Genomic DNA, 25,918 nt, shown 5'->3' with positions numbered 1-25,918 from the left:
ATCAAAGAAGGATCTACCGACTTGTGACAAGATTGAAGTAATATGGGAGTGTTGGCATCATAACTTTATAAAATATAGTTCATGACCATCTACTAATTTTCTCTAGTTTATTACCAGCCTTCTTTGTCCTGAGTTCTAGAATCATTCTTTGGTCAGAATTTCCTACTCCAGTTGAATTTAGCCCTGTTTTTCCATAATACTAAGTTCAATAAATTTCATAGTCCAAGGTGAGTCTATGCCTTAAAGAAACATTGAAAATCATTTAGAAACTATGACCTAAATATGGTAGTAGAGTATTACGAGGAAGAAAAAAGCTACAGATTGAATCTTTTGAAGGAAGAAAGAAAAAAAGAAATGCATAAATGTCTTTTCTAAATTACAAATATGAAAAGGAAAGCCCTGAGTAAGTTAGCCTAATATCTTAATTTTCTATATTGATTTGCTGAATTTGTCTTTAATTTAAAAATGTATACATTTCACATTCATAGGGAAAGGAATAAACTTTACTGAATGGTTACACTGCCATGAACTCGGACATTTTTATGTATTACTGCATTTAATCATTGAAGTAAACCTACTGAATAGATTAAAAACATCCAAAATCACAGCTGGCATTTTTAGCACTTACAGTTCACATGCTCAAAAACACAAATATCTATTTAATAAAATATTTTATATATTTTGGGATAAAATGTATATAATACATAAACTTGTTTTAATTAAAATTTTAACTAAATATTTAAAAATTGGTGTGGCTTCCCTTTTAATACCGGTCAGATTAATACACTTAAGTATGTGGTTCACCTTCCAAAAATTATAATATCTACTAGTAATTTAACAAGTACGTATTTTATTTGTTATATCTTTGTAAAAACAACTAAAATAAAATAGTGTTATTTGCCTCTCTGTTTTTAGCTGTACAAATTATTAAAAGATTTATCTATAAATAGTAAAAATCACTACTTTAATATGCCTTATGTATTTCATTAAATAAAACTGTTTGTCTATATCAGTATATATTATTTTATTTACTTTTTCCAGGAAACCTCATTTAGTCAAGTCTTTTCTGTTACTGATTAAAATCCTGATTAAATTTGATTTGTTTTAAATCAAATCCTCTCTGACTTAGTTATTGTGTCATAATTTAATCTCTTTCTAATTTCTAAATGGTAACTGATCTTCTTTGCTAACCCAAAATCTAAACTCATCACCTAAATATTTCCTAATACATTCCTGAATATTTCATGTATTTCTTTTAAGAGGCAAAGAAATGATCTCTTTCTGTACCATTTTTTCATTCTGTGTCTTGCTTGAAAACAGAATGTGTCATTTTCTGTGTCATTTTCTTGGATAAGTGTTTTTGTGATCTTTCCTGCTGCCTAAAGTCCAAGCCTAGACTTATGCCTAATCAGTAAGTTGTGATAACCAACCTATTAGTCACAAAATATGTTGGATTTAATCACTGTTCATTTTAATTAGAAGAAAATCAAATGACTCTATAGCCTTTAGAACCTGTCAGAACCACAAAGTTTTTGTTTGTTTATTTTCTTTTAAATAGTCTAAACCAGAGCTGTCTAGTAGAAATGTAATATGAGCCACATATGCAATTTTATATTTCTTAGTAGCAAGATTAAAAAAGGAGGAAGAGGTGAAATTGCTTTTAATAACATTGTATTTAGCTCAGTGTGTCAAAAATATTATCATTTAAATTCGTAAGGAATATAAAAAAGTATCAATGAGATAGTTAACATATTTTTATACCACTGTTCAAAATCTGGTGTATATTTTGCACTAATAGCATATTTCACTTCAATTAAAAACATTCAGCTCCTCCATTGTACTCTTTCTCCATTGTACTCTTTTAACTGTTTAACTGTTGAATTGCCACATGTGGTTACCATAGTGGACAACTCAGGTCTAAATGGTTTTTTGGAGGAAAATTTCTTGCATGTTGTACCTTTTACTCAAAGGAACTTTAGTTTTTGTGTTAATTGGGGTCAGTTGTCTGATGTGATTACAACATAATTCACAGTAGCTAGTAGTTCAGATAATATATAGATAAAAACTCACATGCATAGTTTAAATTGTTTTTTCTTATTTAGGGCTGAGATAAAGGTGTAATAATCTCTACCAAAATTAATAATTTCTTTTGCTACATGCCATTTGAAGTAATATAATATTTTATAAAGAATAGAATAAAACTAGGTTCAGAGATTTTTGTGTTTTTGCCTTCCAAATGAGTAGAAGAAATTACTAGTTAGGCTTAGGTGAAACTGTTGTGTAGAAAAAAATTATATTCATTACAATTGAAAATGTTGCAGTACTTTTTTTCTCATGCACTCCATCAATCAATTAATTATATTTCAATCATTTTTCTTCTATGTTTTGTTCCCTTTTTTGTACTAGAATTTGTTATCTTAATTTTTTCTTAATCTCCAAAGTATATTTTATAAAAAGATAACCAAAAGAGTTGATATATATTTCCAGCTAAAGATTCAACATGTGTGAAAGTACATGCTTTAAATTGTTACTTGAGAGTGTCAGACAGCTCTGGCTAAGGAAAATATTCCAATTACATAACCTTGAATTAGTTTAGGAAATAGATTTAAATAATTCTTTTCATGACTTTGCTAATAGTTCTTTTTTGACTATAATAAAATTATCTTTGATTTATTTACATTAATTTGAGACACATGAGATTAAAATAATATTTAATTATTTGGTTAGCTGTGTGGATAATTTTCTAAATCCATTTTTATCTTCAAACATCCCCAAAACACCCATCCATTATTTTCTGCTATGGCTGCTACACTTTGAAAAAGTTTTTTTCATTAAAGTATAGTTGACATACAATATTACATTAGTTTCAGGTATATGACATAGTGATTTGACGTTTATATATCTTACGATGTGATCACCACGATATGTCTAGTAACTATCTGTCACTGTACAAAGTTATGATATTATTGACTATACTCCCTGTGCTGTATGTTATATCCCCATAGCTTATTTATAGCTTTTTAGTTTGATGTAGCATGTTTATCTTTGCTTTTGTTGCCCTTTGCCTGGGGAGACATGTCCACAAAAACATTGCTAAGACCAATGTCTGTTTTTTACTGCCTATGTTTCCTCATAGGAGTTTTATGGTTTCAGGTTATGGTTATTTTTCTGTTGTTGATTTTTTTTTTTTAAATCAGTCAGTGTTACCCTTATTTCTCTAGATCCAATATGTGTTCTTAGCAGTGTCTGTGTCTAAGATTCATTCTCTGTTCTTTTTTTTTTGCTCTATTACCATTTGTATAACTATTTCAGTTGATCTTCCTTCTTTTCTCTTCCCACATATAACTGGGATAGAGAGGTTTTTATTGCTATTTTTAATTCAAAGCCTCAGTTTGCATTCTATATCAAAGACTAGAGGATTCTTTGCTAATCTTTTTAAATACCTCAGGCAAGAATAAGAGATTCAGGAAAGAATAAGAGATTTCCAATGGGCTTAAATTTTTAGGAAGCAAAGTGGTTTATTTCCTACTTTTTAGGCTACCTTCATTGTTCATTTTTTGCCCATATCTTCCAAAGCTCTTTTTTTTTCTTATCAAAATGTGGTATGAATCTGTTTCTCTAGATTTTGAAGAGTTATTGACATGATTATATGCTCATAGTTTTTAAATTTTCCATGTACAGTGGAAATTTTTCTGTGAAGTGGTTTTCTAATGTAATCCATTCTGGAAGACCTTTCAAGTTCTGAAACGTTCGAAAACAGCCGACAGCTATGGCCTCAGGATCTTGCACTCAGCGGAAGTCACATGACATGTTCGACTTCCGAGGTGTGTTCGAAAACCGAAGCATTTAATTCTGTGTTTACTGCGTTCATAAACCGAAATGTTTGTCAATGGAGACGTTTGAAAACCGAGGTACTACTCTACTAAGATGTTTCTCCTTTGGGGACATCAAAAGAGTAATTTTCTTCGTTATTTGTAAATTCGGATATTACTAGACATAAAGGTTCAGATTTAATCTTCAAATGAGACTCAACAATTTTAGATTCACAAAGCATTGATATATAAATGCTTAAAGTTAATAATTTTATTTCATTCTTACTCTTAATAATTTGGGATTTGAAGCTGTTGGAATCCATTCTCACTTGGTCTCATTAGACATTGACCTAGCCTATCACTAGCTCAAGATATTTGTTGAAAACAACTGGAAATCTACAAAAATAGTTGTACATGTTCATAGTTTATATTTTTTAATTGTAATAGCTAAAAAGTGGGGGAACAAAACAAATGTTTCCCAACAAGAGAATGGGTGAACAAATTGTGGTATATTCATACAATAAAACACTACTTAGCAGTATAGAGAAAAATGAGATACTGATATACACACAAAAACCCCTATGACTTGATGTTGAGTGAAAGAAGGGTGCATATTGTATGATTCCATTTTTATGAATTTCTAAAATAAGCAAAACAAATCTGGGTGATAGCAAACTAGAAGAGGAGTTGCCTATGGGGGTTGAGAGTTGAGTACACTACAAGGGGAAGTGAGAGAACTTTCTGGGATAATGGAGATGTTCAGTATCTTGATCGGGGTGTTGATTATAGGGATGTGTATAATTGTTAGCACTTATGCAGGTGTCTCAATATCTGTGCTTTATATAAATTTTATAAAGTTTTTCAAAATAGAATGTAGATGTTAACACATGGACAATAATAAGAGGAAAATGTTAGCCACCAAAGGGGAGAGGTGTAAAAGGAATGCAAAGATGAAGGAAGGAGTAGAAGTCCTTATAACATAGCAGGGCAAAAGCATAGTGACTTTAAGTTTATAAAAACAATACGAGTATTAAAAATTGTGATAAAGAATAATGAACAGCATGAGTCATCAAGAAGACATTTTATTTGGAGTTGAGAGCCATCAAGGAACCCAAAAATGAGAAATAGGTAGAAGAGGTTGCTTCTTGGGAATGGTACTGTGGAAATTTGTGTGGACATGCTCCAGTATTGTTTTTCAGGTCATACTTATCCCAATCAAATATGTGTACTGTGTACATGTAGCATGTTGATGGAAATAAAAATTTAAAACGTAATGATTTCCCTATTACAACCCTCAGGATAACATTCTAAAACCTTTGTCTTTTATGGTCTGGCACCTATCTGTCTCTCCAGCCTCATCTCCCTCTCCCTTCCTTACACTCCTCAGCCATCCACAATCATCTGGCTTCCATAATGTATCTTATTCCATTTCATTCTGGGCTTTTGCACATGCTGTTCCTGAGATTCAAGCACTCTTTACACAACACTTGTGGCTCAGACTTCTTAGGTTTCATGTGTGCTAGCTCCAGGACTTTTTTCGTCCTGTTTTGTGTTCTCCAAGTTTTTATTTGAATGTATCTCCCACTAGAATGTAAGCTTCGTAAGGACAAGAAGCATACATGTGTTCTTTTCAAGATTGAATCTTCAGCAGGTAGCACAGAGACCTGGGGTATATAGTTGACTCCCTGGGATATATTTTAAATGAATGAACAGTTTAATCATTAAAATAGTGACATGAATTTAGGAAATGATTTAAGTATTGACTTCTAGATCTCTTCCTTTAGTCTGTAGACAGTTCTCAAGATGCGAGGCCAATAGGTACAAATTCTTTGAGTAATGTTTTTGACGATACAGAGTAAAGGCAGTGATTGTCAGAGTCCACTTTCTGAAAATAAGTGCTGTCTACTGAAGGTCAATGACCCAATGCTGATCTGTTCAGACATAGAAGGGTCCAATAATTCCTTGTATTAGCAGTTTTCTCCCTGTTAACTGCTTCCTAATTAAATCTAAATCCAAAGAAAGAAACTATAGATGATTATCTACATAGCAATAATCCTCTATTGATTAATGCCTGAAAGCTCCTATTTTTTTTAAATGATAGACTGCACTAAGAAACTATCTTGCATAAAATACAGTGTAGTACTATAAGATCTACACAAAATAAAATTTAAAATCAGCTAAATGTGTACATTGACATTGGAAAGTATTTAATATTTACCTGCTTATTACCCCTGTTATTTATAAAGTGTTGACAAAGAAGAACAGAAATTTATCTCAGTTTGATACAGTATATCATTTAATTGTACTTATCTGTAAAGCTTTAAAACTCTGACTGTAGGAAGTAAGTATTTACAAGACATGGTCTCAAATAAGAAAGGATTGCTTAAATCAATTACTAATATGCAATTTCTGTTTCTGTTATAAAATCTATTCTCAATCTATTTGTAAATAAAACTGTTTTGTAAATGTATTCACAAAATTCCTAATATTTCTGTAATATATTCTTTCTTAAAACTTACGGGGTCTGTCATCAAGAAAGTCAATATACTTAATTAGGAAACAAATGATGTATGACCTCTGGAACTAAAAACTTCAAAATTTAGAATAAGTGTACTTTTCCAAAATCTACATATTCATGGAAATATTTAGTTGTGTTTCTTATTCAAAATAATACTTATAAAATGATTTATCTATAACTTACAGAACTGTATAAGTCAAAATTCTTATATTGAGCATTTTTAGAAAAATAAAATCAATTTTATGGCAATCATAGAAAAATTATCTTTCTGGATCCTACATCTACATTTTAAATAATTGTGTGTGTGTGTGTGTGTGTGTGTGTAGATGATTTATGTAGACAATAAAGTTGCAGGAACACACTCCAGATATATGACATAATTATATCATTTCTTAATGGACCTGATACAAGTCTCATTTGTTTAGCTTTTATTTTCTCCCATTGTATTCATATGTTGAAGTATTTTCTCATGTTTTATTAAATATAAGATTTTTAATACTCTTTGGGAAGTCAATTAGCTTTACTCTTTTGAATCTTTTTTTAAACAAATTGATATATGTCGCGCAGGGGACCCTGCTCGCTGCGCCATTTGTCGTGCAGGGTCTCAGCTCCCACTCCCCGACCAAGAACGCAGGACACGGTAAGGCCAAAAAGGAACACCCATGGAGCCATAAGTAGGGGAGTCAAACCAATATATTCTCGCTGGCGTCTGGGCTGGAGACACAGGGAGCAGGATCTACATAATCTGCCTAACAGCAGTCCGCGCTTGCCAGCCACCATCTTCTTGCTAGCCCCCATTTCTTCTCTGCTAGCATAGCCACAGCCGTTATATTAGTGGCCAATGGCCTACGGGTTACAGCTGACGGCCAACTAGCCACAGCTGCTGGCATCTGATCACAGTTGATGGCCATTTACTACCCGAGCCAGCACCTTTCTATGTGAGGCCGAGAGCCTGGAAACTGCTTTTTGGGGTTTTGTCCCCACAATATATATGTCTACTTTAAAGTTAAATAGTTTTACAAGGTTTATAACAAAATGTAACAGTACTCTCTCCCTTTTCTTCTCACCTCCCTATCCTTATTTCTTAAGGCAACCAGTTTTCAACATTTTTAGCTACTTTTTTCTTAGATTTATCTCTAAATACCTTCATTTCCTGTTTCTGTTTTGCATAATGTCTTCTGATTTCCTACTATGAAAAACAGGAATAATTTTAAAAAGTTTTTCCTTTCTCTTTTCAATGGTTATATCAGTTTTTAGTTAAATTAATGTTTAGTGCTAAAATTACAACTAAGTAATTTTGATTACATTTCATTTCTTTAACAATTTTTTTTCCTGAAGTTAATCATTGATGCACTTTCTGTCCTTTTCTTCTACATTCATTCTAAACTATCGGAAATGTAAACCTCTCAATAACTTTACAAAAATCAGGTAATTTATCTATTTTTGGTTTTATGTTTGTTTTCTTGGAGACATTCCTCATATTGCTGTGTTATAGTTGTCTAGCCACTTGTTCCGATAGGGATTAGTTGCTCTGAAATTCTGCTGTATATCATCACGCATAATTTCTCTTCACTGTCACCCTGAAAATTCTCTTTGCTAATCTCTTATCTTGGATTTCCTCCCATTTGATCTCATGTCTTCCACTTTCTTAGTTTCCTCTCTCACTGTAAACAGGCACATCGTCTTGTAACTTACAGAGAAAGATAACGTGATTTGAGGTATATTTTAGACGTTATGTGTTCTGAAAATGCTTTTATTTCACTTTCACATTTGGTTGACAGTTTGGATATAGCAATATCCACCCCAAAACTTGAAGGTATGTCTCTATTTTCTTTTGGCACCCAGTTGTTGAAAAACATGATGCTATTCTTCTAACTAATAAGTGTATGTTGGTTTTTGCCTGCTTTTTATTATTTCTGTTTTTCTAACACTTTATGTTTACATTCAGTATTATTTTATATTAATTTCAGGTGTAAAGCATAGTGGTTAGACACTTACGTAATTTAAGAGGTGATCCCCTTGACTAGTCTAGTAACCACCTGGCACTATGCATTGTTATTACCATATTATTCACTATATTCTCTATGTGTTACTTTACATCCCCATGACTATTTTGTAACTACCAATTTGTACTTCTTAAACCCTTCACCTTTTCCACTCAGAATCCCAACCCCCCTCTCCTCTATCATCCCAATAAATCTAGTACCCATCTGAAACCTTACATAATTATTACAATATTATTGACTATATTCCTTCTGCTATATTTTACATCCCATGACTACTTTGTAACAACCAGTTTGTACTTCTTAATCCCTTCCCCATTTCCACTCACTCCACTCCACCCCTAATCTGGTTACCATCAAAATGTTCTCTGTATCTATGAGTTTGTTTCTGTTTTGTTTGTTCATTTATTTTGCTCTTTAGATCCCACATATAAGCAAAATCACATTGCATCTGTCTTTCTCTGTCTGACATAACTCACTCAGCACAGTGTGTTCCAGGTCCATCCATGCTTCCACAGATAGCAAGAACTTGTTCTCATCCATGACCCAGCAATATTCCATTATATATAGGAATATATTCCATTATTTTCCAATATATATATATATTCCATATGGAATATATTCCATATATATATATGAGCAATCCTTTATCTATTCATCCATCACTAGACACCTAGGCTTCCACCTCATCTTGGCCACAGTGCTGCAATGAACATATGGATGCATTCATCCCCTTGAAATAGCATTTTGGGTTACTTCAGATAAATACCCAGAAATGGGATTAATGGGGCCTTCTTTGTCTCTTGTTATGGTCTTTATTTTAAAGTCTATTTTGTCTGATATAAGTATTGCTATTGTAGCCTTTTCTTTCCCTTTCCATTTTCATGAAATATCTTTTTCCATCCTGTTACTTTCAGTCTGTGTGTCTTTTGATTTGAAGTGAGTTTCTTGTAGGTGTATATGTAACGGTCTTGTTTTATTATCAATTCAGCCACCCTATGTTTTGACTGGAGCATTTAATCCATTTACATTTAAAGTAATTGTTGGTAGGTATGTAATTATTGCCATTTTATTATTCATATTTTTTTAATCTTTTTTTTCTTTTCATCTTAAAGCAGTCCCTCTAAGATTTCTTGTAATACTTTTTTGATAATAATGAACTTTAGCTTTTTCTTCTGTGGGAAGCTGTTCATCTGTCCTTTATTTCTAAATGATAGCTTTGCTAGGTAGAGTAATCTTGGTTGTAGGTTCTTGTTTTTATTTTTTTCTCTCTTTGACTATTTCCTGCCAATCCCTTCTGGCCTGCAAAGTTCCTATTTAGAAATCATCTGAGAGTCTTATGGGAGCTTCCTTGTAGGTAACTAACTTCTCTTGCTGCTTTTAAGATCCTGTCTTTGCCTTTAAGTTTTGGCATTTTAATTATGATGTGTCTTGGTGTGGGCCTCTTTGGTTTCATCTTGTTTGAGACTCTCTGTGCTTCCTGGTTGTGTATATCTATTTCCTTTGCCAGGTTGGGGAACTTTTCAGTCATTATTTCTTCAAGTATGTCTTCAACTTCTTGCTCTCTTATCCTTCTGGTTACCCCTATGATGTGAATGTTGGTAGTTTGATGTTGTCCCAAAGGCCCCTTAAATTATTCTCATTTTTTTGGGTTATTTTTTTCTTTCTGCTATTTTGATTGGGTGTTTTCTGTTACTTTATCATCTGAATTGCTGAATGGCTGATTTGATACTCTGCTTCATGTAATCTACTGTTGATTCCCTCTAGCATTCTTCATTTCTGTTATTGTAGTCTTTATTTCTAGCTGGTTCTTTCTGCATCTGGTAGATTGCTTCTCTCCATTTTGTTTAGTTCTTTTTCTGGAGCTTCGTTCCATTCTTTTATTGGGGCATGTTTCCTTGTCTCCCCATTTTTGGTTGTGTCCCTGTGTTTGTTTCTATGTTTTAGGTAGTGCTGCTATACCTCCTGGTCTTAGTAGAGTGGCCTTATATAGTAGGTGTCCTGTGGGATCCAGTGGTGTGTCCTACCTTGTCACCAGAACTGGGTGCTCTGGGTTTGTCCTTTGTATGTGTTGTGTGTGCCCTCCTGTTGTAGCTGAGCCTTGGTTGTTGTTTGCACACCAATAAGAGGGATTGACTCTTAGACTGAATGGCTGTAAGGATTGGCCATGACTACAGTGGAGGAGTTGTGGTGCAAGGGCTGACCCTACAGAGCAGGGATTGCTTTAGCAGGACTCTGGTGCCTGCCCAATCTGTTCTTTGGATGTGTCACCCTTGGAGGTGGCCAGATGATGCTCTAACTTGTCCAAAGTTGGCCACCAGCTGTGCCAGCTCAGGGCCGTCCTGGGAAGAGACCCGCTGCAGGCCAAGTTTATCTGCAGCCTGCAACCTGCAACCTGCCCAGTGCCACCTGGTAAGAACCACAAAGCCACCCACAGATGGCTGCCACCTGCACTGGACTTGGAGGTGACTTGAGAGGCCAATCTGTGAACTGAAGCCATCTGTTGCTAGATCTGGTCTTAGGCCTGCTCAGCCAGAGCTGCAGGACATATCAAAACCAGATGCTGCTTGTTTGGATTTTGTGAACCTTTGAGAGATTTTATGAAAGTCCACAGCATGAGCTAAGACAGGTTGTTTGTACAGACATGCCACTGGAAGAGTCTTGAGTATGCCTGAAAGTTGGGTGGGGTCTCAGGGAATCACTAGGGCAGGGCAGATAAAAGGTGATAGCCAATTTGATGGAGACTCAGATATGGCTCCTGCCTGCATCTGCACACAGGGATGGGGAGAGCTCAACAAAGAAACAATGGCTCCTGCCACCTATTCCCTCTGGGAGAAAGTTTCTCCTCCAGTCCTCGTCCTGAAGCTAGTTAATTCATCTGTTCCCCATATGGTCTCTGTGCCTTTTGAACTGCTGCTCCTGAGCTGGAGCTCAGAGTAAGTGAGTCCATCAGCAAGTAACTCTGAGCACTTAGGACTGTAGCTGCCCTGTGGCTCACTTAGCCACAATCTTGGCTGGTTTTCACAGCCAGAAGTTATGGGGACTTCTCTCCACGGCACTGGATTCCTGGGCTGGGGATCCTGGTGTGGGGCTTTGACTCCCTTGCTCCTGTTGAGGGGAACTCCGCATTTAGATAGCCTGCCTAATTTCTAATGGTCACATAAGGATGTGCGACCAGCCCATCCGGTGCCGTGTCTCAGCCCCTCCTGCCAGTCTTGAGGTGGCTTGTCTATGTCCATAGTTGTAGGAGGCAATTGTCAATTATGATTGTTCTGTAGTTTACCTATATTTGATGTGGTCCTGAGAGGAGGTGAGCTCAGCTTTTATCTACTCTGTCATCTTGACTGGAAAAATGTATTGTTTTCTTTGATTAAAGCTTTCAGGATTTCTTTTTGTTCTCAGTGTTCTGAAATTTTACATTGATGGGCCTTAGGTTGGATCACTATTTATTATACAAAATTTTTAGTAGGCCCCTTCTATCTGGTGACTCATGTACTTCAGTTCTACCGTATTTTCTGATACCATTTTCTTTGATGAGTCTTTTGGTTTTCTACTCTGCATTTCTGGAGGTGCTATAGTATGGATATTAGACCAACTTTGGGGGTCCTTTCATTTTCTTATTCTCTAATTTTCCTCTCTTTGTCATCCTTTTTCTACTTCACGAGTGCGATTTCTTCAACTTTGCCTTTCATTTTCTTTTATTGGATGTATTAATTAGGCTCTTAGTTTTAATTTCCTCAGTATTTTTATAATACCTTGTTCTTGTTTCATGTTTGCATATCTTCTTTTATTGATTATAGTTTTCTAAAGTTTTCTTCTGTTCTCTGCATTTTTTCTTTTTTCTTGTTTTCTTATTCTCTGTTTTTATTGCACATTCGTATTTGCAAATGAGGCATTTAAAAGCCAATTGTATACCTGGTATTCAAGGGTAGAACTTGTTGGTTGATAAGCTTCACTGTATTGTCATGTATTTATTTCTAATCATTTTATTTGGTATTTATACCAAACTATATATCTCTATCTCCTATCTTATTTCTATCTCTGTCTCTATCACCTATTATTTATACACCAAACTGAGAGTAACTATTTTATTTTGTGCCTGTTAATTTTCTCAGAGAGGAATATTCTAAACTCTTTTCAAGTAGGCTTCTGTCATTATTAGAACTAAGTAGGACAGGTTGGTTGGCATGTGGTGGGGAGGGGGATTACTTTTTAGTATATAGACATTCACTAGATATTTACTTACTCCCTGCTTTTTTTTATATGACACCCTAGCTCTTGCTTCTCCCTGGGATCTTTTATACTTTGATTCATCTTTTTTGGGGAAAAAAAAACAGCTGTTCTCCTGCCTTGGTGGAGGAGGTATAATCATCTAGTTGCTCAGGATAGAGGATTGCATCTAAGGGCCTGTATGCTTCTTAGATGTTCAACCAATCATCCTTTTTATCCCCGCCCTTGCCACTACCTTCAGAAATACAAGCTACCCTCTCTTCCTACCCTTTCCTGATTTCTCTCAAGTGAATTTGCTTATTTCTGGGCTGTTGCGCCTCCTTACACCTTCTTGGCATTGAACTGTCAGGTTCCTCTGCTATGTTAAGTCAGTTATCACTCATTGTTCTAATTTCTAGCATTCATAATTTGCACTCCATTTCTCCTTCTTCCATTCTATTCTCTTCCATTGTCTCTCTTCCTATTCTTATTATTCTTCTGAATTTATGCCCTTTATTAACACTTGTGTGTAGTTATAGGAGGGAGAAGAGGCTAACTTATTTAACTGGGTGTTTAAAGATTTTGACGTTTAAAAGATTAGCGTTTTATATATAGCATTTCAATATATTCTTGAACAAAGGCTATCTTGAGCATACATCTCCTCTCTGTCCTCATTTTCCTCCTATGCAGTAGTTCCAAGTCATACTGTTATAAAACTCTACCCTGAGTGCATTAACGTAAAGAACTGAACTCAATCTCAGTTCAATCTAGGGCCACCTTCAATTTCAGTCAGGGAATCATTTGTAGTAAGATGTATGGAATAGGCATAGAAGAAGATTTGGGGTAGTGGAGGATATAGAGCAATTCTAAGTGGAGCTGGTAGAGCAATTCTTTTTCCTAGCTAGTGTTCTTTCCTACAATAATAGAAAGCATTCCAAAGCAAAGAATATTTGTGTTTAAAGAGAGTTACATATGAGATGTCCTCCCAACTTTACATACATTCATTCATGTAGTACTTATTAAGCACCTAATAAGATCCAGGAACTGTTCCAGGCCTTGGGAATACAGTAGAAAATAAAATCGACAAAATCCATGTCCTCATGGAACTTATACTTCTGTGTTACTGGTCACTCACCATACAGTGAACCCTTGAGATAAATGCCCAACTTTGAAAGTCTGTAGTCACTTAATGCCTACACTATAGTGTATATACCTTACTTATAAAACCAATGCAACAGTCAAAACTACAAAACACTGTGGATTGGAGATGTTGGGTATATTTATCCATTACTGTGCAGCAAATTACCCCACAATTTAATGGCTTAAAGATACAATTCATGTTTATCATTTCACACAATTTTTATGGGTCAAGGCTATAGAAGTGGCTTAGTTGGATGCTCAGACTGGAAGCGTCTCACGAGATTGAGTCAATTTGCCAGACAGGACTGCAGTCATCTGAAGGCTTGACTTGGGTTGCTTCCAAGATGTGTTCATTCACCTGGTGCTAGTTGTTGGCAAGAGGTGTTAGTTCTTTCCCCTCTGGGCCTCTCCATGCTTGAGTGTCCTCATGACATGGGGCCTGGCTTTTGCCAGAGTGAGCAAGCCAAGAAAATAAGACAGAAGCCACAATGCCGTCTGTGACCTAGCCTCAGATGTCATGCTCCTTTATTTCCACCTCATTCTGTTAGATCAGCTAGCTCTATTCATTGTGGGAGAGGATGCACAGGGGGATGAATTTTAGGAGGCAAGAATCGCTGCAAGTCATACTGGAAGTTGGCTACCACATTGGATATTTATCCAGGCTCCCTCGCTTGTTGGGTTAGTCTGTCTTTATCTGCTATGACTGCTATAACAGTACCATAGACTGGGGTCTTATAAACACCAGAAATTTATTTCTCACAGTTCTGGAGGCTGGGAAATCCAAGATCAAAGCACCAGCAGATTTGGTGTCTGCTGAGGAACTGCTAAGTGCTTCATAGGTGGCCATCTTCTCACTGTGTCCTCACATGGCAGAAGGGGCAAGGGAGCTCTCTTGGATCTCTTATCAGAGCACTAATGGGGTCTCTTTTATAAAAGCCCTCATACCCTAATCACCCCCAAAGACCCAGCAAAAATACCATCACATTAAGAATCAATTTTCAACTTGAATTTTTGGGGTATGCAAATATTCAGTCTACAGTACTCTCAGTGATTTAGATAAGTGCACTTAGATGAACTAAATCTCATGGTGTTACTTGTGAAGAATCAAAATAAAAGATAGCTTCTTGAAAGCTATTTATAAAGTTTGATTAACCCAACAACCTACCGTGTTTCCCCAAAATTAAGACCTAGCTGGACCATCAGCTCTAATGCGTCTTTTGGAACAAAAATTAATACAAGTCCTGGGTCTTATTTTAATATAATGCTGGGTCTTATATAATACAAGACTGAGTCTGATATGATATGATATGATATAACATAATATTAGAGTCTTGTAAAGACTCTATAAATGAGTTGAACTTAAAATTAACCCTTCAGATGTTAATAAAGGATCCCTACATTGTGTATATGTTTGGTGTTTAATCTGGGTAGGCCAAATAATCAGATGACACCAAAACAGAGACTTCTGTTTCGAAGAGCCAATCCTTTGAACTGCATAGCATATATTTTGGAGATATTTTCTTATTTAGAAATGTGGCCATTAGAATCACGTGATCATAAACAGCATCAGAGACCACTAAGCAAAGTGAAATTTGAAGAGGTATAGAGGATCTTGATTTTCCCCCCTCAGTATGCATTTTTCATTCTAGCTCTCCAAATAGTCACAATGCTCTGTGAAATACTATTTCAGGGTGATGGAATATTGGCTTCTTCCTTGTTGAGAAATAGTTGCTATTATCATGACTACTTTCAAGATTGGTGAATTTTTACTATAACTTTATATAATGCTGTTAGAGCTACAGGTTCATTCTTGGAACTTTTAAAATTCCCTAAGTACATACTTTTTTTTTTTTGAGAAAGTTGTAATTTTAATTTTAAATCCACTGGAAGCAAATATCATTAGGGTGCAGCATATTCTGTCTTGCAGTCGATTGTAGAAACAAGCAAATGAGTCACACTATTTTCCATGGTCATTTGATTGTCATTTGGATGTTTTGAATTTAAAGCGATTTTCCTAAATTGTTGTCCAGTAACCTGACACCATGTTTTACTGTGGAAGATGTTTTTTTCTATTACAAGCACAATTATCAATTGAAAGATACATATTGCTATTTTGTGATGAGAGAGAATCCCTAGTCCAGTGGAGTTTTTACTGCTTCTTGCTAGGACAAAATGAATTCTTCCAGCCATATCACAGCCTAAAAATATATTATTTCTATGGCAGGAATCCAGTGTCAAAAAAAAAAAAATCAGATAGCTTTTTATGGAACTCAAACGTCTCATGTAGGTAGGAAGTGTAAGACTCACCGCCATCTGCTCTTCTCATCCGGTAGCCCCCCTCAACAGTACATTAGTTAGAATTGAACAGGTATCTCCATGCCCGGTAGCATCATTTTTCTGAAAACGTATGAGGAGATCCAGAATACCATTACTTTTACTAGAAGTTAAAGAGGAGATTTTTGATGAACCTTCCAGTGGGGGTTTAAAAGAGGACTGTTACATTCTAAACGAAGTTTCCATAGTACTTTTTTGATAGATGCCATGTGGAGAAAAATTCTGTGAGCATGCAAATTCAGGAAATTGTAAGTCTGTAAACATAGTTCTACAGGTTTTCTTACTGCTGGTGGTCACAGAGCACATGATCATTGTGCACCCACAAGGGAATATTTTATACAAATCCAAAGTTGCAGGGAGCTCTTACTCCTCTAGGAGGATGTCAGGAAGTGAGTATGGGATAGATGCTGGAAAACTCCTTTATAGGTACTTCTCATTGACTGCAAACTAAAGTTCACTTTTTTTCTTGATGTTTTGATCAAGGTGTGACCTCTACAAAAACATGCATATTATGGACAACAGTGCATTTTTCACCAGGGCTTCTCCAATTTTAAAGGGAAGGCAATATTTTATATGTTAATTAGGAATGGACCTGAATATAATATGCCTGAATCTAAAATTAGGTTTAATTACCTCTCCATTTAAGACACTGAGTGCACTTTGCTTACTGCCTAAGCTAAAGTGAAATGAGTTGAAATTTTGAATTCCCTTTTATATGCCATACACCTCAGTAACATTTAAAATATTTATGGAATGAATCAGCTGGGCTTCCTTTGTGCTAGGCAGTGGGCTAAGAGCTTTACAAACATGAACTCGTATATGATGACATTAAAGAAACTCAGTAAGTGGTCCAGGGTTCCACCTCTGGTAACTGAAGCAAGGACTCAAACCCAGCCCTGCCTGGCTTCACACAACTACCTTCTGGCTGCTAACTACCTCCTGGCAAATATAGACAGGGATAGATGCTAGTAATTTGTTGTTAAATCTCATTAAAGAAAGAATATCCTGATTTATGTGAAAATAATGGCATCTTAACTGAATTATCTCTGCAGATCACATTGGCTTTAGTATTAGTGATCAAAGTGTAAATATCCTTGAAATAAAATGAAAAATATATTTCTAAGAAAATTGTTTTAAGCACATGAAAGTGCATTTTAGCAGAGTTTGTTTTTTCTAAACTTGTCAAGTTGGCATTTCTTGAAGAGGCATTATAATGGAAAGGATCTTAGACTATTTGAATCACCATTCTGCCACTTACTGGATGTCCTGTTTTGGTCATTTTTTTTTTTAACCTCTTTGGAGCCTGAGTTTCCTTCAACATAAATGGATAAAGTTGTATTCATAGGATTATTATGAATCTTAAATGAAGGAACTTTATATAAAACACATCGCACAGGACAAACAGCCAGCAGCAAATAAATGGTATTTTTCTTACCCCTTTCCCTACCTTAGTGACATTATTTATTTATTTATTTATTTATTTATTTATTTATTTATTTATTTACTTATTTATTTCAGATGTATAAAGCAACTTAATAGACATTTACACCCCTCACAGTAATAATACCCCTCCCCCAACTACTACCTCTCTGACATCTTATAGACACAATATCGTCATGGGGATATGAAATACAGGAGGGGGAATATAATCAACAATGTTGTAAAGATCATGTAAGGTGCCAGATAGGCACTGGACTTATCAGGGGGATCATGTCATAGACTGTATAGTTGCCTGACCACTGCGCTGTACACCTGAAGCTGAAGAAAATAATATTGTATGTCAACCTTAGTAATATTTTAAGTTTTAATTTGTCATAGAAATTAACTCATTTGATTTTTTTTTTTCAAAAAAAGTAAGATAAAATATCTGGAACCTTCTATAACTGGACATCCTCCTGACAAACTAATTTATAGTTGGAGATCTTTAAAGCCTAGCTGAAAATCGCCTTAAAAAACCTTTTTTCTTGATGCTCAGGCTTATGTTTTTACTCATTTAACATTTCAGAAATGTTCAGAAAAGCTGTTATTAATTCACCAGCGAGACTTACAATCAATGGCACCTTAGAATCAAAGAAATACAGTAGAAAATATAACGAGTAACATAGCAAAATGTTGTAATCTATCATATAAGCAACTCTTATTTTCTGCATTTCATTGAAAGAAAACTGAGGCTCAAAAAGCCTGCATGACAATGGGTACAGAAAGAACTGATTCCCTTTGTCAGAGAAGGTCATCTCTACTTTTATTTAACACTGTCCCTTAATTCCACAAAGAATAAATAAAAATGAGCCAAATTGAAAACAAGAAGCATGTAGAGTAGATTGGAAAAACTTTTTTTTTGGTATGTGTATTATTTTTAAACTTTGTTTCTCAAAGGCATTTAAAAATAGTATCTGTGGGATAGACAATTTAGAGAGGCAGTTGGTCTTGAATGGTTTGTGTGAATTTATAATAATTTTTAAATAAAATAATTTTCAAATAAAAAGCTGTAGTAAATCCTAGGACATTTCTATCATTATAGTGGCCCGACATTGCAGACAGAATGTGTAAAGGAAAATCTGACCATTGGAGAAATAATAGGCACCCATAGTGGATGATTTTATCCTAGAGCAAACCTATCTGTTGTTTTGGTTGTAAAAGGGTACACTTACGAAGCATATGATTTAAAGCTTCTTTTTCTCTGTGTCAGGTGTGGACAAACACAGGTTAATGAAAATAGCCAGGAAGGACTTTAGCCTCCTAGGATGGGATATCTGAAGAATAATGACATTCATTCTGCCTTGAAGGTTGTAATCAATCTTTATTGAAAGAATCTAGACTGAAGACATGAAGGGCTTTTTGGACAATCCTACCTTATTACGTTTTGCATTTATCTGCCATCATCTTACCTCTTTTGATCATTGAGAGTTATAACCATTTACTTACAGTAATTTTTTGTTTTTACAAAGGAAGATAAATGAACCTATAATGTTAAATCACATCCTTGGTTCTTTATTTTATTTGGATCCCTGTAAAGATTCAATGTTGAACTTCTCCTTTCAAAACTTAGGTAAAATAGGCTAGGTGATTTGATATGTTTATTTTCTCTTTGAAAAGACACAGTAACATTTTTAACTGCAATTTTATGACCAAGTTTGCAAGATACCCTCAATGATCTTTTTTTACATTAAAGTTTGTGTAATACGACTGATTTTATATTTATATTATATGTTACATATGTGTGTGTAAAGAAATTTTTGTGCAAGTGACTATTCTAAGATCTCATTTAAATTGTTGATCATAGTAATGCATTTTGCATAAAGTATGAACTTAGCTATATTTTCCTTTAGCTCATGCCCCCAGATGACTTTCTCGCTAGGACATCATTGGAGCAAGTTGGTCAAAAAAAATGAGAGCTCCTCTCCCATTACACAACACAGTGCTTCGGGATATTTCCTGTTTTGAGCAGCTATATGATTTAATTTACACAGCAGTATGCCTCAGAATATCTTTCAGTAGGAGAACTCTCATTCTTTCTCTACCCCCTTCTTGTTTTCTAAATCCCCGCCAAAGGAATTAGAGAGTTTTTATTGTTTTTCTAAAAATTAAAACAGAAAAACCTTCTCTTTTTGCATTCAGCCACAATGAAGTACATCAAGGTTCTAATCTTCCACCCATAAAAGAGGACACAGAGGAAAGACTAACAAAGAAAATAAACCTGTTATGTAAAGAATAATATTAAATGTGAAGATAAGATTAATATATTCCAAACAGCTCTGACAAATAATTATGATTATATTATTAAACTCCAGTCCTTCTTATATAAACTTTATAAATATGCAGTATATGTGATGCTTATACACAAAGGCTTCTTAAACAGAAATCCAGCCTTGAGAATTATGGTAACAAAATTGATGAATTTGAAAAATATCAACTGCTTTGTTGCCGGAATGTAAACACACAAAAAACGAAAAAAGTTTAAAGTAATTTGTTAGGATTTCTCCTCTGTCCCCACCTTAGAACTGATTAAAATATAACTAAATTAGAATGTTTTTAAAAAGCTATGTTATATAATATTTATTGCAATACCATTTGTTCCAAGTTTAGTTTAAATGACAAAGTCATGGTAATCTTTCTGGCCAATTGTCTTATTCAATGGTTCTTTCTTGATCAGAAATCTACAACATCTCCTCAAAGCCTCAAAGAAAGCTTTAACTTTTTTTGTGTGTGTGGTATTCAGGACTTACAAAAAACCCATCTTGTTAGCATCTTCTCTTACCTTTTCTCTCTGCTTCCTATGCTCATCAACCTGTCTGCCTTTTCTCAAAGTGTTATAGACTTTCACTGTCTTTGAAATACTTCTCTCATCACTTTCTTGTCTAGCAAATTCTGATTATTCTCAAAGCTCAGCTCAAATTTCCCCTCAAGTGAAGGCTTTCGCATCCTTCTCTCTTCTATCTCCTGGCCAAATTATTTACTTCCTCATCTGCGTTCCTTCACTCCTTTATTTACATCACAAGTGTGGCATGTATTACACTAATATTATAAGATACTTGCCTTTCTGTCATTTTCATTATTCTTTTGGAGAGCAGGAAAAATGTAGGTATTTATCTTTTTATCACTAGAGCCTGACATGGTGAAAGAGGTAAATAATTGAACTGAATCATAGTTCTATCTATTATTGTCAACAGCCATTTTAATACCCGAGGAAGAACATATCCAAAATATCTTCCCTTTCATATGAATATATTAATCCTAGTGTTTTAGTGGATGGACTATTTAAATAGTTGATATTTCTACTAGCCTGTATATTCCCAAGGTAATTTACCTTGCTGCCATGTTCTAGCATCGCCTTAATCCCAACCTGTAGGCTTCCTAAAGATTCATCACAAAACTAATTGCACCAGCTACGGTATATCATACCATTTTTTTTTTTTTGAAACTGAGTGCGTTACAGGCTCTTACTTACATAAGATCTTCTAGCGGAAGTAATTTAGGGTTGGTTTCTATCCAGAAGGCTTCCATGTAGCTAGCTGATGGCGCTTAAGTGGAGCCAGAGAAAAAGATAAAAGAGCAGGCTAACTACCCCTTTGCCAAGGAGCCAGAAGGACACACTGAAAAATGATTTTCCTTCGACTAAAGAAAATCACATTCCACCAAAGGTAGCACATTTTCAGACTGGTGATTAGCCAACTTTATATCCAGAAGGAAAGTGATTTAATAGAAGAGGAGTAGACTTTCAGAGAACTAAATTTTTGTCTCTGTTTGGGCTGAAGAAACAAGGCCTATCTTGCCCATCTTGAAGCAGGGCAATTAAACCTCTTTTAGTCTGTGAGGAAAAATCACACTCCCAGGGAATTTTAAAAGGCCTTTTTCTTGTGAAATATGACAGTTTGAAGAAGGCTTTTCTTCTTCCATTTACTCCTCCAATGAGGAAACTTATCTTCCTGACAAAAATTACATTAAGAAACAGCTGCAGCCATTTCCCCTTAGGCAAAATTCTGGGGGAAAAAACGAGTATTTGAGAAAATAACTCCCCGAAGATAAATGGGTTCTCCAGTAGCTTTGGGCAGGAGGAATAAAGGTGATCCTTTATTTTTTTTTTTTATACTGTGGGCATTTAATAGGCTGGTGAGCCCAATTTGAAAATCAACAAAACTTTTTTAGGAGTAATTGTTGATCAACAGTATTTCTTGTCTTTGAAGTTTAGATGGCTTGGGGGTGGGTGGGAGGTCCTGTGGTTGATTAAGTTTCTTTTCCCTATTTCTAAGTTCAAGGCAGTCTGAGAGGTCTTCTTTTATGGTCTGGAATGAGGCTGAGACGCTGAGTGAAATTATACTCTATAAGTCTGTACCTCTTTTCAGTCTCTCCAGCTGCAGGTCATGAGCAGTTCTAACTATTATTAAAATCCCATGATGCAGTCACATCACACATCACATAAAGTCCTCTCTCTGAAGTTGTACTTACGTGTTCACATCTCTCTTCATAATGTTCTGGGACTGTCCATTTCACTGTATCCCACTTTCTTTCCCCCAATGTCCTCACAGACATTTTCTTTTCTCATTGCCCACTTCTGCCTTAAGGATCTCCTTGCCATAGATTTTGGTTTCTTTAAATATTTGTTTCTCTAATTTACCTCTGATTAGCCTACAAAGACAAAATAGCCAAAATCTTCTTTAGAAGGGGAGAAGTGGAATGATTAAGAAAACTTATATTTAACATTTCAGTTTGTCCCATAATTCTACTGCCTTGTTTACAATGATGCTAATTGAATATGTCCTCCATTTAGGATTTAGGACAAAATAGGTAGTATTTTATTAGCTAAGAATTTCTCAGTGTATACTTCTTTCTACAAGTAATCTCTTGGTCACAGGCATGAAATCACTCTATGTTTGTAATTTTCATTCTCCCTCTCTCTCTTTTGTCTTTTTCTTTCTCTGTCATTCTTGACAACAGTTACTACTTTTTTACAGCTTTTAACAGTTGGACATGTTGCATAATATGCATAAGACTTAGTAACTTAAATGTATGGTACTTCATGTGATAAGCACAAACTTTCTTCAAATCTAAGATTCATTTTCCCTCTACAAATTATATGTTGAAAACAATCTTTTTTAGGCAAAATGGACTTTGGAATCACAATTTACGAAAACAGAGCTTTGTGAAAATTTTTACTTATTGATCAAAGAACCAATGGCTTTAAATATATTTTTCCTATATTAAATGTTTTGTGTTGACAATTCATCTTTCAAAGAAAAATATAATGACTTTGATAGTTGTTTGATTTTTTTACAGCATATTCATATTCACCTTTCTTCCTCCTGCCCAAAGCTACTGAGGAACCCAACCCATTTATCTTCAGGGAGTTATTCTCTCAAATACTCATATTCCTCCAGAATGCTGCCTGAGGGTAAATGGCTGCAAGCTGTTTCTTTTCTTTTCTTTTCTTTTCTTTCTTCTCTTCTCTTCTCTTCTCTTCTCTTCTCTTCTCTTCTCTTCTCTTCTCTTCTCTTCTCTTCTCTTCTCTTCTCTTCTCTTCTCTTCTCTTCTATCCTCTTCTCTTCTCTTCTCTTCTCCTCTCCTCTCCTCTCCTCTCCTCTCCTCTCCTCTCCTCTCCTCTCCTCTCCTCTCCTCTCCTCTTCTCTTCTCTCTTCTCTTCTTTTCTTTGTGTTAATCATTTCTTTGCTTTTTATTTCATTTTAAAAAATAAAATTGTATTTCTAAATAGTAGATAAATTAGTACTCTGTTTTGGAGTTATTCATTCTTCTCTGACTTGCTTCATTTTTCAACATTATGTTTTTGAGATTCATCTGTGTTTATTCATTTTAAAGTATACATCAAATTATGTCTTCACCTTTTCAAACACCTTCAGTGGCTACTCACTGCACTTAAATCCAATCTCCTTTCTTTTCCCAGCAGGCCTTACATGATTTGCCCTTGCTCGTTTCTCTTGCTACAGTTAAAGAAATGGAGTCTTTATGGTGAGAAGCATCCTCCGAGAGCAGTTGTGTGACTGGCAATAGTATGTGGTTCAAGGTGTGGCAGGAACAGGTAAGAAGCAGAGGTTGGAGGTGCAGATTGAGGTTGGAGTGGGTGGGGGGTAAAAGGAACAGACAGACCAAGCAACCCTAGATGTTACTAAATAGAAAGATGAACCTTTACACCAATTTTTAGACGGTGTTAAGACTGTTTTGGAAGGATATTAGGTGAGCAGTGAGAAGTAAGAGTGAGGTAGAAAGGAAAAAGTGTAGCCTTTCCTTCACATTCAGCCTTTCCAACCAACCAAAGTCACAGACCCCAGATTCTACTTCAAAGTTCATTTGAACTGATGTTAGAAGTTGCTTTTAGTTCTTGATAAAGGTCTATTTTCTAGAATTATGATTTCTGCTATAGTTGTGAAATAAACACCTCTTTGATTGGGAACTACCAAATATCTATAGGATTTGATGTTGGAAAAACTTCATATTAACTTTTTGTTGAGAAGACTAGATTATTAATTGGAAAATATATTTGTTGTAACACCTCTTTGTACAACTTTTAGCTTCATTTCTCAAGTAAGTAAAAATTGAACAATAACAAAACATTGCTATGTTAAAGAACAGTGTATGATGTAGAAGAAAGAATAAAGCGCATGCTTTGTAAATCTTATCCATTATCACTGCCATTATTAATGCAAATCAACTCGAGTCAACCTGAAGTTTGCCAATCACATTTATTTTCCTTGATTAATATTTTTCACTTGAATCTGAATGTTTTAGGAAGATGTCCATATAGAGAAAACTTTAACACATGTTTTACATTTATATTTATATGCAAATATACAGATTATTTGATTAAATGGTATTATATCATATCATTTTTATTGTTTGCTATAAGATAAAATTGTCTTTAAAGGTGAAAGCATTTATATATGAAGGTCTGTAGAAGAGTACATTTAGATAATGTTATCTCTTCCAATTTATTTTTGTTGCTTATAAAATGAAATTATAAAAGAGACATATATACAGCCAGCAGTCATCATCAATGTGACTGAACTTTTAGACCCTGAGATACCAAATATATAGTTATTTGCTTTGGAATCTATGGAACTGTAACAGGTTTGAATGAATATTTTGGTTGTGATCGCTAATAATTATACTATTCAGTAGGAATGTACCATCTTTTGATCACATCTTCTATAAAAAATTCAACTTACTTGGCGCATGTCTCCCTCCATTTCCCACCTGTCCAGGAAGCATTCCCAAGGTAAACCAGTTGTAACAGTGGAAGAATGTTCCCTTAGTGTGTTCATTGGAAAATGATAATCACTGTTGTGAATTCCGTTTGGATGAGAAACTGGGGGACTTTCTAGGGAAAAGACATAACCCTGTTACTAAAAGTTTGACCAAGGAGCAAAGCCTGGAGTAATTTTGCTGGAATGAATAGCCTGGTATCTTTACTCTTGGATCTTCTCATTAATTAACATTTGAGTTCCAGGGACAAGAAGGGCTCTATGTAAGACTGTTTGACGTAATAATACATAAGAAATGGTGTCATATACTTTGGTTTTTCTCTATCACATAAATTCTTGCATTTGAGGAACACAGTATATCTCCAGTCTACCTAAAGGGAGATTTCAGTGTCTGGCAAGTGATAGCCATGGTGTCTGATATGAAACAGCAATACCCCCCAGAACTGGCAGAAGAACCTAGCAACAGTGACTACATCCAGTGGTACCAGCAAACCTAAGTCAAACTGAAAATGGCACCCAGTGAAAGTGCTGTGGGTGACTGCAAGTCTTGTAGGTATCTGGGATCAGTATCTAGCATGTGCTAGTATTGGACCAGGCATTACCCACTAGAGGGGGCTGTGGCAGTAGAGAAAAGAAAAAGCAGAAGCCACATGGCAGCAACCAGTCAACCCAACCAAGCGATGGGCACACTTTTTAAAAAAAATTAAATATAATTCCTATGCAATATATATTACTTACATTAGTTTCAGGTATACAATAATGTGATTTGACATTTTTATACCTTACGATGTGATCATTGCACTAACTCTAGTAATCACCTGTCACCATGCAAATTTATCACAATATTATTGACTATATTCCTCATCACCTTTATTACCCATCCTTCCATCCACTCCTCTCTGATAACCATCCCTTTGGTCTCTGTTTCCAAGAAATATTTGGGGAGCATTTTACTACCAGAAATATTTGGGAAGTACATTGTTGGCTGCTGGAATTACTTGTACATTTTCCAGTAACTTTTTTTTTAATGTCAAAAAATAGAAAAGAAACAATTCTGCAATATGTTTGCACAATTTCAAGATTTGTGTATGAGACTCCAGAGTTGAAATGTACAATATGCTACTGCAGTTAGAACATAGATAGAAAATGGGAGACCTTAGTTCTGTTATCAGCTCCCTCGTTAAATTGTTG

General features: G+C 35.1%; 1 protein-coding gene across 3 annotated transcripts in view; it reads left to right on the top strand.

Moving 5' to 3' along the window:
- The window catches only part of OXR1 (oxidation resistance 1), a 457,475-nt gene that overhangs the window by 32,782 nt on the left and 398,775 nt on the right, over positions 1–25,918 (top strand). Inside the window, exon 2 of one of the 3 annotated variants that reach the window (XM_081071201.1) lies at positions 23,456–23,547. The exons of the other annotated variants lie outside the window; for them this stretch is intronic. The gene's annotated coding sequence lies outside the window, so the exon portion shown is untranslated. The remainder of the gene's footprint in view (positions 1–23,455; positions 23,548–25,918) is intronic. 3 annotated transcript variants of the gene reach the window in all.

This window comes from Rhinolophus hipposideros, assembly GCF_964194185.1.
Source record: "Rhinolophus hipposideros genome assembly, chromosome: 13".
In the NCBI taxonomy this organism is placed as follows: domain Eukaryota; kingdom Metazoa; phylum Chordata; class Mammalia; order Chiroptera; family Rhinolophidae; genus Rhinolophus; species Rhinolophus hipposideros.
Note: the sequence above shows the minus strand (reverse complement) of the source record. Positions and strands in the feature narration are given on the sequence as shown.